Genomic DNA, 6,975 nt, shown 5'->3' on the forward strand with positions numbered 1-6,975 from the left:
ATTTTCTTGGAACCATTATTTATGGTGGTTTCCTTTGTTTTACTTTTAGTTAAACAATATTGCATAAACCAAGAATAAATCCTCGAGCTTTGACAAAATTTATAATTTGTAAACTTCGTTCTTGCATTTGGTAATCTATAAATTAATAAATTTAAACTTAAAATAACCTCTCTGTGGATCGATCTCGTACTTACGAAATATATTACTTGCAGACAACCTACACTTGGGTGAATTATAATTTAAGTAGTAGCAAAGTGCTTCTTTGCCGGAGATTAAAATATTACCTAATATAACAGAAGAATCAGGATTAGCACTTTCCTTCGTCATTGCAGAAATTCTGCCTTGAACTTTTCCTTTGTTTGAGGAAAGAGGACACTTCTGTGCTGTATGCCCCATTTCCTTGCATCTGTAACATCGGCCACTTCCAATCAAACATTCTCCCTTGTGTGGCTTGCCACACTATAGACACAATGGTCTATCAGTATCTGATGAAGGCAAAGAAGGTTTATTACGCTGCTCCATCTTGCCTTTACCTTTCTGGCCACCTCGCACATTTGCACTTGCACCTTGACCTCTAGCTTGGAAAGCTTGCCTTCTTAACTGCCTCTCTTTCTCAATCTCTTGCTCATCATGTTCAGCAAGCAAAGCTCTCTCAACAATGCCTTGGTATGTGACCACCTTTGACATATAAACATCTCTTCGAATCTCTGGTTTAAAACCATTAAGGAAGTGTTCTCTTTTATCTTTATCATTTTCAGCAATAAAAGGAACAAAGACACATCCTTCTTCGAACTTTATAGTCAGTAACTTCAAAGTTTACTTCCCTAGAGAAATATTTGGCATAGAATAAATCTTTAAACTCGTTCCGCTTTAGTTCTCGAACATTAACGGTCACCTTGGTGGCTTCCCACCAGATACGAGCAGCTTTGAAAAACATAAACACAGCACAACATACCTTATCTTGGTCAGTGAACTTCAAGTAATCAAATATGGCCTTCAATGACTTGATCCATTCCAGAGCCATTAGTGGATCAGGACCACCAATAAAATCAGGAGGGTTCAAACGCCTGAAACGATCATATGCACCATATTCAGTATTTTCTGTTACAAAGACACATCCTTCTTCGAACTTCAAAGTATACTCGGTAACTTCAAAGTTTACTTCCCTTGAGAAATATTTGGCATAGAATAAATCTTTAAACTCGTTCCGCTTTAGTTCTCGAACATTAACAGTCACCTTGGTGTCTTCCCACCAGATACGAGCAGCTTTGACCAACATAAACACAGCACAACTTACCTTATCTTGGTCATTGAACTTCAAGTAATCAAATATGGCCTTCAATGACTTGATCCATTCCAGAGCCATTAGTGGATCAGGACCACCGATAAAATCAGGAGGGTTCATATGCCTGAAACGATCATATGCACCATATTCAGTATTTTCTGTTATGCCTTGACCTCTTCCATGACCACGACCCTGGGTCGAGATGTGCATGCTCAATAATTGCTGAATCTGTTCACCATGGGCCTGTGCTTGCTCTTTTAATAACTTACTGAATTCGTCAACCACTTTGACAGTCTTATCAGTGGTAGAGGACCTATCGTCCCCTTTGGTACTCTTACGCTTGGGAGGCATTTCTTACACATAGGCTCACTTTAACATCGCTAAGAAGCAATAAGATATCGATGGCAATGACATAGATTCATTTATCATTTTAAAATCAATAGATGCAGGATCAAAAACATACCAGATTGTCCTAGATAGAAGAAGTCATATATGACCCAAAGAACTTTCGCTCTGATACCAATTGAAACAACCCTCTCCCATTGAATAACATTTTAAAAATAATAACATATGCGGAAGCCTTATCATTTAAAAAGGGAAAAACAATATACCATTTAATATCAAAACATTTTCAAAATTTAGTATACATAAACATTCACCTTTGAATCATCAAAAACAAAGTCAAAAGCCAACATAAATTTTTTCCATCATTCATTTAAAAAAAATAAATGATTCTAAACACTTGCAATATTCAACACCCCAAAATAAAAGTGTTATGACAAAATTCAAAAGTTTCCCTTTCTTTAGCCATATGACTTCTTCCGCCTCAAACTATCTGTTTCAATCTTTTTTATCATCTGCATCAAATGACATTAACTGGAATGAGATAAAACTCAGTAAGTAGAAAGCTATACATGACAAGCTTGGCTTGAAACATGGCTATAGCAATGGCAATGAACAATGAATAATACCATCTTCAATGAACAATATATAACAAAGCAATATAAATGGTATTTCATGTCATGAATTAAAGGAAAGGAATTGATAGTTCTGTGACCTGTGGATAGTATCTCTTTGATATATAAATATATCAAAACTGTGAGAGATACTCATAATCATGAAATTGGCCAATGACATGCATGTAATAACTATCATTCCTTGGCTTAAATTTTAGGAAATTTCATTGAGGCAATTGAACAAATACTTGGAAGGCAACAATAGAGTACTAGCTCCTTATCAATGAATTCAATGGTATTCTTGTATCAATGAACAAATAACAATACATACATCAATAATATAACAATGGAAGAAGCTAGACATCAATAAACATGGCTTATATACATATATATCATGTGAGCATTTGAAGGGAAAGCTTCTACTTACTACCTACAAGCAATATGATTGCTAAGGTAACCTTGAATGAATTCCTACAACAAAATATATGAATTCAACCATTAATCATCACCAACAATCAAAGGAATCAATCAAACCAACTTAAACCTTCAATACCTCAAACCCTTATCAACTCCAAAATACAAAGTTCTTACCTTGTAGCTTGAAATCTAAGGTAGGAGACACTAAGAAATCAACTATGATCCTTGTACTTGGAATGGAAAATTGAAGGAGAGAAAATCTTTGAGGGAAAAAGGCAATAAACGATCCAAGGAAGAGGAAAGAAGAAGAAATGGGTAGAAGCCTCTAGAATTGTGATTATAAGCCTTAAATATTTCCAAAAAAAAATGTGTTTTCTATGCCATAGACATGAACCCCGTGCCCCCCTCCATGAATGATTCCGAGTTACACACTGGAAATCACACATTTTGCTTGGCAAGACCCGGACCCCGTGTAGGTGTGGGGACCTGGGCTCTAAGTCAATTATCTTTGGGATTAAGTGGATTTTTGCTAGAAAATGTGGGTCAAAATTTTACTTTTAATATAAAAACACATTTGTATATAAATCTTACACAAATGATATCTCTATTTTATTTCAACCAAAGTAAATACATGTCTTGATTCATTACAGTCATACAAACTGGCGTTTAAAACAAACAACTACAGATCAACATGTATAACCAATAGTTCATCGTCTATGCCCGTAATCACCACACTATCTCGATCTCTCATCTTTGTCTCGACCCCGATCCTGTCCCACCTGTTGTTATGCACACATACAGACACAACAACAGCCGGATACTCCGGTGAGAACAAATCCCAGTATAAAACATGTATACATGCCTATCATGCAATTAAATACAAAATCATAACACTTGAATCAGTAATTATGACACATTGGTGAATACAGCTAAAACTCTTCGACTCTTATTCTTTGACTCGACTCATATCTAAGTCTAGGTATCCCGGTGTGAATAAGACGTAACAAGTCTCCCACCTACTATCCCAATCATGGTGACGGTACGTCTTATTCCTAGACTTCGGTCATGTCTGTATCGAATCTCTACAATCGGAGTCGATCTTCTCCTATGCTTCGATACCACCGAACATCTAGAAAGTTTGGCAAATCTGCCAATGACTCTCCTAACTCAATGCGTGTAAATAAATCAAGGTAAAGCACAAGCATAGCAAGGTATAGAAATCTAGTATGTGATTTTGGAAAACTCGAATCAAATCTAACTCAAGTTATATCTTCCAGAATCAACATGAATTATACCTTTCTTGTTGCAGTCTCGGTTTGAACAAGTCGAAGTATTGAAATCTCGATATCCAATCTGTCAATACCAATCTGAAAAGACATATATACAATGTACCATATCAACCTCTAACTCAAAGGAGTACACATACGGATCAATATTCAATCTCTGTACACTTTGACGGCATAACGACGTAATCTTGAAATACCAGCAATACTATATCAATAAACATCAATCTCGATAACTCATATTCAATCAACAACACACTCTGATACCAAATTGTATAATCTGAATCAAATCAGATATGAAAAATCATAACAATTTCATACGGTATCCGTTGCTCAATCCGGTTTCAATTATACGAGGTCTAATATCCCAAGAACACCATTTATTAATCATATCTTATTCCTTCACTATCATATTTTCAAACCTTGCTGGAAATGAATAAAACTTACATCCTTTTGTATCCGTTAATGAGAGGAGCACGGAAATGTAGTCGGATTGCAATTCGGAAGGTTAGATCTTGCCCGACCCACTTCCGAAGTTTGGATGAAGCTTTGAAGATTTCTCTGAAACTTTCCCTCGATTCTTGTTGGAGTTGAAAGGAAATGAAGACTTATGGTTTTTAAATTTCATGACAAGGACAAGTGGATCATCTCTTGGTGTTGCACGTCTGGCGCATATGCGCGACCCTCACTGGCGCATATGCACGAGACCTTGGGTCTCAGCGCTTGGCTGTATCAGCTGCTCGCGCATATGCGCGCACCATCTTGGCGCACATGCGCGACATTCTCTGGAAATAGCATCTTGGCTACTGGACACCTCGCGCATATGCATGCCCACCAGCCGCGCATATGCACGAGACCTTCTGTCCTCGCACATATTCACAACTCAACAATTCCAATCCAAATCTCGACGTGCTCTGTCTATAATCATATCAATCAATCAACTACTCATCTCAGATTAACAAGCTAAAATCTCGGGCATTACATTTCTCCCCCTCTAAGATATGATTTCGTCCCCGAAATCTCAGGTAATCAATCAAAGCTTGTAAAGGAAGCAACATACTCAAAAGCTAAATAAATACTTACGTCATGAGAATAACTCTTGATATTTCTGTCTCATCTCTAATTCTGTCTCCCAGGTCGCTTCTTCAGTGCCATGACGACTCCATTGGACTTTCACTAGCGGAATAGTCTTCGTTCTGAGCTGTTTGTCTTGCCAATCAAGAATCTGAATTGGCTGTTCAATATAACTCAAAGTGTCGTCAAGCTCGGCTTCATCAGGCTGAATGACATGAGAAGCATCAGGCATATATTTACGCAGCATCAATACATGGAAGACATCATGTATCCCAGATATAGAAGGAGGAAGAGAAAGTCTATATGCACGATCGCCAATCTTTTCAAGAATTTCGTACGGACTGATGTATCTAGGAGACAACTTACCGTGTTTGAAAAATCTGACAACACCTCTATAAGGTGAGATCTTCAGAAATACTCTGTCTCCCTGTTCAAACACTAACGGTCGACGACGTACATTCGCATACTTGGCTTTTCTATCCTGAGCTGTCTTCATTCTTTTCTGCATCAATCTTACTTTATCAGTCATCTCTCGGATCATATCAGGCCCAAGCTCTGGTACTTCTGAGATGTCATCCCAATACAGCAGAGATCTGCACTTCTTTCCATATAAAGCCTCAAACGGTGCCATCTCGATGCTCGTCTGATAGCTGTTGTTATACGAGAATTCACAAAGAGGGAGTGAATCTTGCCAACTAGTGCCAAAATCTAGCACTACAGCCCTTAGCATATCTTCTAAGGTCTGGATAGTCCGCTCTGACTGTCCATCTGTCTGGGGATGGTAAGCAGTACTCAGGTGCAATGTCGTACCTAAAGCCTGCTACAGACTGTGCCAAAAGTGTGAAGTGAATCGTGGATCACGATCTGATACGATCGAATTCGGCACACCATGCAATCTGACTATCTCTCTGACATATATCTCTGCCATCTGATCATATCGATACGTCATTCTGTATGGAATAAAACATGCTGATTTGGTCAATCTGTCTATCACAACCCAAATCGCATCACAACCCCGGGATGATCGTGGTAACTTCGTAACAAAGTCCATGGAAATGTGATCCCATTTCCATTCAGGAATAGATAAACTCTGAAGTAAACCTCCGGGCTTCTTTCTCTCGGCCTTCACTTGTTGGCAATTCAAACATTTCGACACAAACTCTACAATGTATGATTTCATTTTTTTCCACAAAAACTGTGTTTTTAGATCGTTGTACATCTTTCTGCCACCAGGATGAATACTGAACCGACTACAGTGCGCTTCTGATGGAATCTGTTGTTTCAAATCTGAAACATCTGGCGCCACAAGACGGTTATTTACATATAGAACATGATCATGTACCTGATAATTTGAGTGATGTCCCGATCTGACCATCTGAATCGACTTCTGAACATTTTGATCATTTTTATGTGCTTCTTTAATGCGAACAATCAGATCTGGTTCCATTTGAATCGCAACAAGTCGCAATAGTCTACAATCTGTATCAAATACTAATCCAGACAAACAGCAATTTTCAATCAAATTAGAAACACCTATCGTCGATAAGGATAAAGCACATACTTTTCGACTCAAGGCATCTGCTGCTGCATTTGATTTTCCTGGATAATACTTGATCTCGCAATCAAAGTCTTTCAGCAGATCAAGCCATCTTCGTTGTCTCATGTTCAATTTTGACTGAGAAAACAGATACTTCAGGCTTTTGTGATCAGAATAGATTTCAAACTTTTCGCCGTAGAGATAGTGTCGCCATATCTTGAGTGCAAATACAATGGCCGCCAATTCAAGATCGTGAATTAGGTACCGAGTCTCGTGTGGCTTCAACTGTCTCGAGGCATATGCAATCTCATGTCCTCGCTGCATAAGAATACATCCTAACCCTTTGTGAGANAGATTGCATATGCCTCGAGACAGTTGAAGCCACACGAGACTCGGTACCCAATTCATGATCTTGAATTGGCG

The 6,975-nt window shown here is 38.2% G+C and overlaps 1 pseudogene; it reads right to left on the reverse strand.

Moving 5' to 3' along the window:
• The window catches only part of LOC140956513 (uncharacterized), a 33,838-nt pseudogene extending 33,442 nt beyond the window's left edge, over window positions 1–396 (reverse strand).
• Between the last annotated feature and the right edge of the window lie 6,579 nt (window positions 397–6,975).

Source organism: Primulina huaijiensis, chromosome 2 (genome assembly GCF_012295235.1).
Source record: "Primulina huaijiensis isolate GDHJ02 chromosome 2, ASM1229523v2, whole genome shotgun sequence".
In the NCBI taxonomy this organism is placed as follows: domain Eukaryota; kingdom Viridiplantae; phylum Streptophyta; class Magnoliopsida; order Lamiales; family Gesneriaceae; genus Primulina; species Primulina huaijiensis.